At 61.2% G+C, this 12250-nt stretch overlaps 1 long non-coding RNA gene across 2 annotated transcripts; it reads right to left on the bottom strand.

Moving 5' to 3' along the window:
* Positions 1–42: 42 nt before the first annotated feature.
* Positions 43–4836, bottom strand: LOC109549708 (uncharacterized). Of its 2 annotated transcripts, none has more exons than XR_012329306.1 (3): positions 4115–4836; positions 1783–3951; positions 43–148 (listed from the first exon to the last, which is right to left on the bottom strand). It is a non-coding gene; the product is annotated as an uncharacterized lncRNA (long non-coding RNA). The 2 variants fall into 2 exon arrangements; XR_004524528.2 differs by lacking the exon at positions 43–148 and having other exon boundaries at positions 2615–3732; positions 3831–3951.
* Positions 4837–12250: the final 7414 nt, after the last annotated feature.

Genomic DNA, 12250 nt, shown 5'->3' with positions numbered 1-12250 from the left:
TCCTACCTGTGGCCTCCCAGGTACTGTGTGGCTGCAGTTGCCCTAGAATTTCCTCTGGGGTTTGCCTTCATCTCCCCTCTTCCGTGAGGAGGCTGTGGGGCAGCAGGGAAAGCTCCTAGTATGTCCTGTGCTGCTTGCAGTGACGGTTCTGTGAAGAGAGGACACAACCCGTTCTAGTCCCCACACGGCACTCTCCTGGGAGGTCTCAGAAATGCCTCATTTGCCTAGTGACCAAACCAAACTGTTATCTCAGTTGTACTCATCTGCTAAGCATGCTAGTTAATGTTAATAAAGCAATTACAAACCGGCTGCCTGCTTTATTGCATTTGTGCCTTGTATGTGTAATTTGGTTTCTCCTTGATAAAATCCTAAATGAGGAAGGAGCTGTTATCTAAACCAGCAGAGAGCCAAGTCCCCTAACAAGCCCTGGAAATGGTACTGGGCAGGAGATGCACCACTAGAGGACAGTATACAGCCTGAAAAGCCAGCCCAGAGCTGACTCCTTAATTTCGCTCTGAGCACGTAAGCCATGTGCCTGGAATACAAGAAGAAAATACCTGCCAGGTAAATTAAAGATAGGCCCCGCCTCCACAGCGCCCCCCCACCACCACCACCCCCCCCCGCCCGCCATAACCGAAGAGTCCTGAGCCCTCTTGTTTGCGAGCTGTACGCCAAGTCCTCCTTTCCTGGAGACCCGGGGCGGGGCCTGCGTCGGCCCCAGGAGGTCTGTGCCCTCCCGCGAGAAAGGCCAAGAAAAAGCCGCCCCGCAAGATCCAGGGCTCAGGAGAGCCCGTGAACACCGTTGGGCCCGCCCTGACCCGGCAGAGAAAAGAGACGTTGTGCTCCCCAGGGTGACGTGGAGAAGGGGAAGAGGAAGGTGGCGACCCCACCCAGATGGCAAACGAGCACCGTCACTCCTTGTCCGGCTGGGCCCAGTCCTGGCCTCTGAGAGCTGCCTTGATCTGTATCCTGGGAGCTTCCACACTCCCGGGGCCCAGAATGTGGCGCCCACCCCCACACACAGTTCTTGCCCCGCCCACTGAATTCCAGCGCCTCCTGAGTGTGCCTCTGAGATCTTCTAAGGTAAAGCACGGACCCGCCCCCTGCCCGCCCAAGAATACATCCAGAGAAGTGTCCAGAGCTAGTACCCATACCACCAGGGATCTAGGTATCCGCCAGAGGTGCCCACGCTTCTAGAGCTGGGGATAGCAAGAAGGTAACAAAGTCTTCCCCATGTCACTTGACAGGTGTGACACACCTGTTCTTCTCCAGGACGACCTTTCACTTTAGTGAATGGGTCCTTTAGGAAGGCTTGGGAAGATTTGCGCTGTGCACTTCCAGCAATGCTGCAACTAGGTCCTTCCCAGGGAACACAGCCTCCCCTTCCATCAGGGGGCTCTGGGTCTGGAAACTGGGTGAGAAGGTGTGACTCTCCGCGGGGGCAACTCAAGTCAGGTTTTTGCTCCCAGAACTAGAGGATTTAGGGTTATACGCATCAAGCAGTCCTGTAGCAGGCTGCCCAACTATTTCCTTCTTAGAGGCTCATTTTCTTTTCTTTTTTTTTTTTTTTTTTCTTGCGGTACGTGGGCCTCTCACTGCTGTGGCCTCTCCCGTAGCGGAGCGCAGGCTCAGCGGCCATGGCTCACGGGCCCGGCCGCTCCGCGGCATGTGGGATCTTCCCAGGCCGGGGCACGAACCCGTGTCCCCTGCATCGGCAGGCGGACTCTCAACCACTGTGCCACCAGGGAAGCCCTAGAGGCTCATTTTCTGTGCCTTGCTCACCTGGCTCCAGCCCGTCATTCTTGCTTTTCCTGGAACGTGCCAGACTGTTCCTGGGGTCCTTAGTCCTTCCGCTCGTGTTCCTGCGCTAATGGCTCTCTCAGCACCTTGCTGAAAAGAGCTGCTTCTGGACCTATCCCTGGAACACAGTTGGGGGATGGAGTGTTCAGGCTGGATATGATGAATGTACTCTCAAATTCCTCTCTCCCTAAGCCTAGGGATTCTGTCCTGCACCTCCTGTCAGGGCATTTCTGGCATCAAAACCCATGAAATGCAGGTCAGTAGTAGGTCCAAGCCAAGCATGTGAGGTGCTAGACTACACACCAGCTGTATGTCCTAATACTTTTCTTATTTTAAAATTTATTTATTTATTTATTTTTGGCTGCATTGGGTCTTCGTTGCTGCGCGCGGGCTTTCTCTAGTTGCGGCGAGCGGGGGCTACTCTTCGTTGCGGTGTGCGGGCCTCTCATTGCAGTGGCTTCTCGTTGCCCAGCACGGGCTCTAGGCACGCGGGCTTCAGTAGTTGTGGCTCGTGGGCTCTAGAGCGCAGGCTCAGTAGTTGTGGCGCACGGGCTTAGTTGCTCCACGGCCTGTGGGATCTTCCCGAACCAGGGCTCGAACCCGTGTCCCCTGCATTGGCAGGCGGATTCTTAACCACTGCGCCACCAGGGAAGGGAAGCCCCTGTCCTAATACTCTTAATCTGGAACCTCTAGTAAATACGCTATCAGTTAATCCACCCCATCGAGTGGCCCACCTCACCTACTGAGTCGCACACCCTGAGAACCTACTACCACAAACGTTCAAATACAGTTCAGTTGGTAGATATCAGTGAAGTCTGGAAAATATTTTTTTAATATCTTTATGGAAAATATGTATTGACGCATGAGCTCTTTCCTCTAGGGTCAGGCTTTGGTCTGTCCCCCTGGATCATGCTGTGATTAGGCCCCAGTTATGGGTCTAATGGCAACAGGGTGTGGTGGCACAGGTGTGGAGGACAGAGGGTGTCCCCTTGCAAGGCATCTGCGCCAGGTGAGGTGATGACACAGTCCTCAAGGGAGAGAACAGCAGCCTGCCAGAGACGGGAGGGCAGGCTACTTCCACCCGCAAGGGAGGCTGCAGGGGACCGGGGGCTTCCCGACTGTCAGCCTCCACCGAGGGCAACCCGATGTCCCGATTCTAGGCTTCAGGGTCCCACTCCTCCAGCCAGTGCCGTAGCCTTCACACGAGAAACATGGAGGGGCTGGGAATTCAGGTGACCTTGGGATTCTGCAACCCGCACAATGATGCAGGTTTCGTTTGTGTTGGTCGTGTTTGATTTCCAGTACCGTCAGCCCTGCAGGTTACAGGAGGAAGAGAATTTTTAGGGCTGCCATGGAAGTGCTCTGGCTGGCATACTGTGCCTTGAGCTGAGAGGTAAGGAATCGGACCTTGTCAGTTTTTTCTCCGTGCACTCCCGGGGACACTGTGGAGTCACCCCACACACAGCCTTGATCCCCAGCGTCCCCTCCACGACAGTTCAGGGCAGCAGCCGCTGCGGCTCCCCCGGGCACTTGCTGCACTGGCCCTTCATCCCAGTCAACCGCAGGGGAGAGCTTGATGAGTGGTGAGGCCCCCGCAGGTCATGGGTGCCTCGAGCCCCACTAGGTTACCCAGGGATCGGAGGGCTGGAGGAACAGAGATGGTACAGGAAGAAGCTGCCCCCCAGCCCCGGAGCCTGGGGAAAAGGGAGGGGGTTGAGGTCATCTGAAGCCTAGAAGGCAGGATAAGGGGCCTTGAAGAACAGAGGCTGGATCTCTGAGGAGGGGCTGCGGCAGTTTCTCAGGGAAGGAGAAAGCAGCAGCATCGCTAAGAGGGGGAACGGGACAGGAGGGGCAGGAGGTGATTTCCGAGGCACCACCGATCTTCCAGGGCACTGCTTCCTTCGGTGGCATCCGATCTGTGGTTCGATTCATCTGTTGAGATTTTTATTTCAATGACTGTGGCTTTGTTTTTAATTCCTAAAGTTCTTTTTCTTCTTCAAATCGGCCTGGGCTTTTAAAATTAGTCTTACCTTTGTGATTCCTTCCTTGGTATCTTTGTTTTGTGTCTCGAGGCTGCTGAAGATTTGGGGAGTTGGAGTAGCCTTCTATCACAGTAATGCAAACGACTGGTAAATACCCATGAGAACTGCTCTGATCTCAGGAGAATCCAAAGGTAATGTCAGTCTGTGTTTCAAAGGCCGCCCCCCCCCCCCGCCCCCGATTAAGCACAAGAGTAGAAGGTGTTTCTCTTTCTCACCCTCCTTCCTTTATGGGCTGGCCCAAGGCCAGGGCGGGGATAGTCACTAGGACTCACCTCTGAGGCCTTCAGGACAAGTTGATGTGCCACACCCACCACGCCCAGGAGCCTCCCTGCGAGGGAGCAATCCAGATGCAGCGCCTCCCCGCAAAAGGACGTCAGGCTTAGAGGCCAGTGTCCTTCATCCACACCTCGCCTCGGCCACCTGCTAGCTAGTGATTCAGAACAAGCTCCTCAACCCTTCTGCCACGTTGGCCTCATCTGCTCATCTGGAGAATGGGGATGACATGCTCCCAACTTCCTAGGGCCGCCGTGAGGGTGGAATGGACGAGTCCAGGCACGGAGCCGGCACTCGCAGCCCTCACTGAAAACTATATTATCTGGCCTCTGACAGGGATGCCCTGGGGACAGGACGTTGACAGGGCCAGTCGTCCGTCCGATGCTCCATGAGGGTGGGCGGTGTCTTCAATTTGAGCTGGCAGACCCGTCTTCCGCTGGGCCTCTGGGAGTCCCGAGGGGGAAGCCGGGGGTGAGGTGTCCCCTTCCAGGGAGCGACTGCTCTTCGGGGAGCCCAGCAGTACTACCACGATGGGGGGCACCGGGCATCGTCTCTCTCAGCCTGCGGTTCTCTGAAGCCCCTCTGTCCGCGGCAGGGGGGGGGGAGGCAGCCCCAGCTTGTGGATGATGGGGGCAGGGGCTCCTCTCCTGCTCACTCAGACCCATGCTGGGATGGACCCACTTCTTCGTACAGCCCTGTCCTTCCTTTTCACTGTGCAGGTGACCGTTCAAGAGCGCTGCTTTCAGGCGGATTTCAGTTCTGCTCTCTCACCTTCTGCGGCCCATTAACTCTGAGCCCCTCGGAAAGCCTGCCCGCAGCTCCTCTCCCAGGCCCAGCCTCGGCCCCAGCCACCCCACTGATTCCATTTGCGGTTTCCCCCATGGATCTCCCTCGCTCCCCTGCGGGCCACCTATGCACTTAAATAATATAGCTAAACTCTTCTCCTTACACATTTCCTTGTCTTCTCCCCAAGTGGACTGGCACCCTGGAGGGCAGGGGCTGGGTGTCTGAGAGGCACTGCCCCCAGTCCCGGTCTACATAACGTGGGGTCATGTGACAAACACCACCTCCCCCAATATGCCGCCCCGCGCGCGCAAGCGCATACACACACACACACACACACACACACACACACACACACACACGGGGATAAAACCCGGAGCAGCTCTCCGCTGGCACCAATGCCCTTTCCTGGTGTGCGGTCCCACCAGCTGTGCAACAGGCTGACGCTGGGGGAACTGCGGGAGGTGCTCCGGCCTCTTGGACGTTTCTCTGTAACTTCCTGTGAACTTAATTCCTTCCGAATACAAGTTCACACCAAAAGCACACAAGCAGGGCTTAGCGTGTACACATCGGACCACTCGCGCCACTCTGCACGGACAGTCCCTGCTCTCTCGGCAGGGACACCTAGCGGCCCGCAGCCGACCCGGTCGCCGGCTGAAGAAAAACCGCGGGGGGGGCAGAGCTGAGAGGGGCGCGCGGGGGCAGAGCTGAGAGGGGCGCGGGGGGGGGTCTGCTTGTTTTGATTGGGCAAAGGAGATGCCCGTCACACCAGAAGGGCCGGGTTTCCTGGGGGCGGGTCTCGTCACGAGTCGAGCTTGGTCATTGGCGGAGCCAGCTGGAAGGGGTGGGCAGGAAAGCGGTGCTCCGCGGCTTACGGTGGGCGAGCTGAGGGGAAGTGAGGAGACCCGCGTGGGGGCGGTCAGGGCGGGGCTCGACGCGCCGGGACAACGGCCCGGCCTTGTGGTCACCGCCCAGCTTCCCCGGACTCCGCCCCCCACCCCTGTGGGTCCTGGGCCTGGCCAGAGTCCCCGTTCCCCGAGTCACCGGGGCCTTTGGCTCCGCGATCCTGAGAGCTTGCACCCTCCCGCCACCCCACCCCTTGCCTGGCCCACTGTGTTCCAGCGCCCCTGAGTGTGATTCGGACGGTTCCCTGTGAAGCACGGACCCGCCCCCCTCCACACACACGTGGTATCCAGGGAGAGGTGGGCAGAGCTGCGGCCGTGCCCAGAAACTTGGTGTCGGCCAGGGGGGTCTGTCCATGCTGCTGGAGGAGGGGACGGCACGAAGTAACAAAGTCTTCCCCATGTCACTGGACACGTGTGGCCTGCTGGGAAGGAATCCTGCCCAAGCACGCCTGTTCTCCAGGACAACCTGTGGGTGCCTGCCTGCCTGCCTCTCACCTGGGAGGTCAAGGTGAGCCCCGCAGAGAGAGAAAGCTCATGGCTTCTCTAGAAGAGGGTGCGATGAGGAACCGTCCATCCCGGTGCTGGTTCTCACGCTGAGAGGCGCGTAGGAACACCTGGAGGGCGCGTTCAACCCTGGGTTGCAGGGCCCCACCCCAGAGGCTCTGATCTGGCACACCTGGGGTGGGGCCTGCGAATTTGCTAGTCCAGCAATCCTGGGTGATGCTGCTGCTGGCCAGGGACCCCACTGTGAGAAGCACTGCTCTAGAGGGCTGAGACTCCTAGGTGTGTGCCCCCTGCCCTACCCCAGACTGGCTCCTCTGCAGGGTCCCCACGGGCCTGGGAAGCGCCAGGAGGATGCTGGCTCTCGCGAGATCTGGGGCTTCCCATTGAGCAGCCTTCACCCTTCCCCGCCTGAGGATGTGGTCCACAGCGCACCGCCCCCCCCCGGCCCCCCCCCCCCGGCACCCCGGCAGGATCAGGTGTCAGGTTTGTACACGTGCTCAGCAGTTCCCCGACTGGGGCTGATAACATCTGGACACTTAGGAGGGAGGGGCGGAGGCCTGGGCGTGGGGATGGGAAGAACTCTCTGATGAGGCAGAGGAAAAAGACCTGACCGCCGAGCTCAGAGGTGGGAAAGGAACACGGGCCCTGAGACCAAGAGTGTGGATTTGGGGGAGCGTGGAGGCCAGAAAGGGGGTTGTCTGCCCGGGAACTGCCCTGACAGTTGTCTGGTCTGTGGGCGTGGCCAGTCCTCTCCAGCCGCCGCCGCCGCCGCCTTTCCTGCCAAACGTTCCTCACCAAGAGGGTCTCCCAGCTCCTGGGTGATGCTGCCCAGACCTGCCCAACGCCCAGCGCCACCACCCACCGTTTGGGCCAGTCTTTGCGGTGGCTGGTCTTTGTTCGGCTCCAGGATCGCCCGCCTTCTAGTTGGAGGCGCAGAGCAAATGCAGTGCCAGTCACCAGGCACCATGTGTGCCCGGAACCAGCAGCTCTGGGACCCCAACACTCGAGCACGTTCTGGCTGTGGGATCAGATGGGGGGTAGCCTTTGGCTTGCACTTTCCGCGGTCCCCTCCTGCACCCCCTTTTCCTTGGCGTCGTTGAGCTTTCCTTGTTGACTGGTTCAAGCTCTCTATGCGTTAACGATACGAGCCCTGAGTCACGTCTTGCTACTATTTTTTTGCCCCACTTTGTCACTTGTGTCTTGACTTTGTGGTTTGCGGTTTGTGTTGGCCAGGCATACGATTTTAGTGCTTGTGTCATCAGACTTTCCAGGCTTCTCCTGATGGCTTCTGGGGCTTCTCGTCGGTTTGTTTGCTTCAGACTGACTTGGAGTGGTCTTCTCCATTTAAAATGATCGTGTATTACTTACCCATTGCTGCATAACAGATTACCCCAATCGTAGCACCTTAACACAGCCAACCGTCGTCATCTCCCGCGTGTGTGAAGGACAGGACTCTAGAAGGCTTGGCTGGGGGCTTCCGGCTTGGGGTCCATCACAGGCTGCAGTCGAGGCCTCCGCTGGGGCCACAGCCCCATGGTCTGCCTAGGGTGTGGGGATGGGCGGGGGCAGCTCTGCTTCCAAGATGGCTCGCGTGGCTGTGGCGGGGCCTCGGGCCTCCCCACCGGGCCTCTCCCTAGGGGTGCTCAGGGTGGGGCTCCGCCAGAGCCCACGACCTAGCACGGAGCAGCCCCGAGATCGAGCCTCAGTGTTTCTCTAAGAACTTCACCTCGAAGTGACACCCCCTCACCTCTGCTGTAATTTTATGGCTTACACGGGTCAACCCAGGAACAGCGGAGGAGGGGACGGTACCCGCTAGGGCGTAGCTTGTTCGCGTTCATGGCGGATGCGAAGGCTCAGAGGAGTGTCCTCGCTCCAGAATCTGTGTGCGGGACTCCTGGTCCGCACAGGCCCCTTGGGAATGCGTCCTTTGTCTGAGCGGGGGTGGCAGGTTCCAGCCCGGGACCCAGAGAAGCAGGGCCTGTGTTTGCAAGGGCACAGTGGGTTTTCACCTTTAAACAGTTGCAGACAAAACACACAAAAAGCCAGAGAAAGAGGGCCTTCCCTGGTGGTGCAGTGGTTAAGAATCCGCCTGCCCATGCAGGGAACACGGGTTCGAGCCCTGGTCCGGGAAGATCCCACGTGCCGCGCAGCAGCGAAACCCGTGCGCCACAGCTACTGAGCCCGTGAGCCTGAACTACTGAAGCCCGTGTTCCGCAGTACCTGCGGAAGTACCTGAGCTCGTGTTCCGCAACGAGAGAAGCCACCGCGGTGAGAAGACCGCACACCGCAACTAGAGAAAGCCCGCGCGCAGCGACGAAGACCCACCACAGCCAAAAATAAATAAAATTTTAAAAACAGAAGTTAAAAAAAAAAAAAAGCCAGAGGAAAGAAAGAACATGTGACAGGACCCCAGCGTGGCCCACAGAGCCAGCGGTGCGTGCCCTCTGCCCAGGAGTTTGCAGCCCTGATGGGAGTCCTGGCTGGTTGCGCTGCCATGGGCGCGGGGGCCAGAAGCGCTTTCTCATCACAGCAGCCCATCCACTGCCAGGGCCATGCAAGTGCACACCCAGGCCTGGGCCCCAGTGCTCCCCGACCTCCAAGGTCCCCGCCCCCTCTCCTTCTCAGTGGGGTGGGGGCGGGGGCAGCTACCTTGCCTGAGGCTGGGGTGGCCTCTCTTGTGCCCATAGGTGCAGGCCCTCCTCTCCCAGCTCCCCTCCCCGCCCCGCCAGCCTCCCACCGTGTAGCTGGGAAGTGGGTAGGGGCAGGGAGCAGAGAAGGGTGGGCCCCATTGTGAGGGTGCAGGCTGGCGAGCCCCTGTCCTCAGTGACCATGCCAGGTAGCCCCGGGCTGGGCTGTGACGGCTCAGCAGTGGCAGGCGCCAGCCCGGGGTGGCAGGCGAGTGTCCCTTTGGTCCCAAGAAGGAGCTCCCACTGTGGCCAAGGGAGAGGTGCCCGCCGCATCCTTCTTGCCTGGGAGTCAGACGTGACTCCCTGATGACACGCTTGGTGGCTCTGAATTTGTCACGCAGGTTCTGTGGGTGGTGAGTGCCTTTCCTGTTGGCTCTCGCTGCTGGGCAACGCCGGGGCCCTTGGCGACAGCTCTCCGGCCCCGTCCGAGGCCGCCATGCACTTCTTGAACCCCAGGACCGTGGGTGTCGGGAGAGCCGGGCTCTCTGTCTCCGTCCCAGGAGCAGAGGCTGAGGCCGAGGCCGTGCTTGCTGGGCCCGGCCTCGTGGCTGTGGTGGTGGCTGCCGGGGACACCCTCCGGCCGCGATGTGGGGCCGCGGGGTCCTGGGGCTCCGGGAGACGCTCGGGCCCGCTGCAGCCCCACACTCCTGGGCCATCTGACTGTCCCCCTAAGTAGAGCCATCTTCCAGTCCCTCAGCCCCGGGCAGAAGGCACGACAAGGCGGGCCCGGCTTCCCTGCGGTCTTCCCTCTGAGGCGGCCTGCCCACGGGGGCCCAGGGCACTGCGTGGGCGCTGGTCCTCCCTTGCCCGAGGGAGCTCTTCCTAGCGGCCTGCTCTGTGGATGGGCATAATCAGGGCAGCGGCCAGGCCCTGTCCCCACCCGGCCGCCACCCACCTGCAGTGCTCATCCTTGGCCCTCACCCTCTCCGCCCGCCCGAGGACCTGGGTGCCTCCCCCCCGCTGAGTACCGGCGTCAGTACCTGGCCCGTCCTCAGTAGGTGCTCTGACCCCAGGGCAGTCCCCCGGCCCCGCCCATTGTTTAGCGCTTTCCTCAGTCCTGCTCCCCTGGCTGCGGCCTCGCTGGGCTTGTGGGGACCTTCCAGACACACACACACACACACACACACACACACACTCCCATCACTGGCTTCATCGGGGTTCCTGGGGGGTGTGGAGGTGGCTGCCCTGGAGCACCCTGGCCCTGTGCCCTGGCGTTGGGTGAGGCCGCCCGTGCTGGGGGCCTGCACGGGAATCCCAAGGGTCTCCAGACTACTGTCTCCCTTGTTGAAGTGCTGGGGCTCCCTCACTGTCGGGTGGGCGGCAGTCCCATCCTGAGGGGCCGGTGCTCCCCTTTCCTCAGCCGGGTCCCTCCCATCCTCCTGGGGGAGCGGGCAGCACGGAGGGTCGGGCGCAGAGGTGTGGCCAGAGCAGGGGTGGAGGCTGGCCAGCCTCCAGGTGGGGTGTGGGTGGTCAGCTCCACCATCCCCCTGCCCTGCCCTGCCCTGCCCGCAGCTGGACCTGCAGGATGGGGGGCTGCTCCCAACTGGGGTGACCAGCCACCCCGTCCCTAGACTTAGTAGGTGAGATGGGGCCAGCCTGGGGGAAGGCGTGTGGCCGGGACCTCGCCTCTGCTCCTGGCACCGGCTGGTGAGCGGGGCTCGGGCGTGGGCCTGGGGCCTGTTGGAGCTGGGCCACCACCCCTGCTGGCTCTGGGTGGGTGGCCCGGGCTGGACACCCTGCGTGGGAACCTGGCTGAGGCCCAGGCCTCGCACTTCCCCTTCTCCTAGCAGCCGGGGTGTCCTCTGGGGGATTTGCTCAGTGGGGCCAGGTCCCAAGCCATTTCTCCCCAGCAGGATGGGGTCTCGGTGGTCCTTTTCCTGGTGCCATCTGCCTGTTCCCCACCCACCAGAAGCCCTGGCAGGGATGGCAGCCCAGTCACGCTCCCTCCTGACCCCTGCCTGGGCGGGCCTCAGGCTCAGGCCTGGTGTGTCCCGTGGCCTCTGTCCTCAGGGCTGTCGTCAGGGTCCCGTTTCCCCCCTCCAGCGTGGCATCTTTTCCGCCGCTGACGCCTAGCATGCCTCATGGCTGCCTGGGTGTGATGTGGAATCCGCGGTGGGGACGGAGCCTCCCGGTTAAGCTCAGCCTGGCTCTGGGGCCATTCTCCCATGGGGGCCCGTCCAGCAGGCGGGGTTCGGAAAGGTTGGGAGACAGGACTGTCTCCTCCTGGCGGACTGGTAGAGGGAGCAGGCAGGAGGCTCTGGGCGAGTCGGCGGGAGGGGCGTCTGGTGGGCCGAGGGGAGAAGGCGGTGCCTGGGGGGGGACCATCTCTATGCCCCCAACTGCGGCTGGACTTCTCTGGGCCTGCCTCTGCCCCTTCTCCACCTGAGCAGCTTCTAGAAGTAGCGTGTCCAGGGACTGGCCGTAGGCCAGCCCAGGGGCAGTAACGCTGGGCACCATGCCCCTTTCCTGCAGACCAGTGGCTGCCCCTGCTCTGCCTGCCCCCTGCATGCTGGGGACGAGTGGCTGGAGGCTGGGGGGCCCTGGGTCTGGGTGTTGGGGAGCTGCCACTCGCCCCTGCCTGCTCGTCTTCCTGTCCCTTCCTGAGCTCATGCTGGGAAGCAACTGTGATCTGAATCTGAGCTCATGGTGGCCCAGAAAGTGCTTCCAGAAGGGGGCATGGCCAGCATGTTTTCAGCTGCCCAGTTGGGAGAGGAGGCCTGAAAGCTTGAGTCTTGGCTGGCTCTAAGGCCCTTCCCCGCATCCGGGGGGTGAAGCTGGCTGCCACCCAGGGGAGGAGCAGGGTGGCTGTGCGGCCGCAGGAGGGACTTCAGAGTTGCGTGCAGAGGGCGGAAAAGCATGGAGGGCTCGGGGTGGGGCACTGGGCACAGAGGTGAGGGAGGCCCTGAACAGGGCTGCAGAGGAACGGTGACCTGAGCGGCTGGGATTGCCCTTGCACACCGATGGCAAGAGGGAGGTAGGGCAGGACAGGCGCAGACACCTGTCACTGGAGTGGGGATGGGGCAGACTCTGTGGCCAGTGCCTTGAATGCGTCCACCTGCTGCCACCTGCCCACTGAGGGGCCTGGAGACCCACAGCCTGCCCCCCCGGGGCGGGGGGCCTGGTGACAGTCCCTCCTCAGGGGATGGTGGCACGTTTAAGCTGTCTGAGGGATGGCCAGGGCTTGCTGTGATTTCAGGTCCTGCTTATCTGGTCCTCCCACCCAGCACTTTACCTCCTGTAGCCTGGCCATGGCCTG

This window comes from Tursiops truncatus, chromosome X (genome assembly GCF_011762595.2).
Source record: "Tursiops truncatus isolate mTurTru1 chromosome X, mTurTru1.mat.Y, whole genome shotgun sequence".
In the NCBI taxonomy this organism is placed as follows: Eukaryota; Metazoa; Chordata; class Mammalia; order Artiodactyla; family Delphinidae; genus Tursiops; species Tursiops truncatus.
Note: the sequence above shows the minus strand (reverse complement) of the source record. Positions and strands in the feature narration are given on the sequence as shown.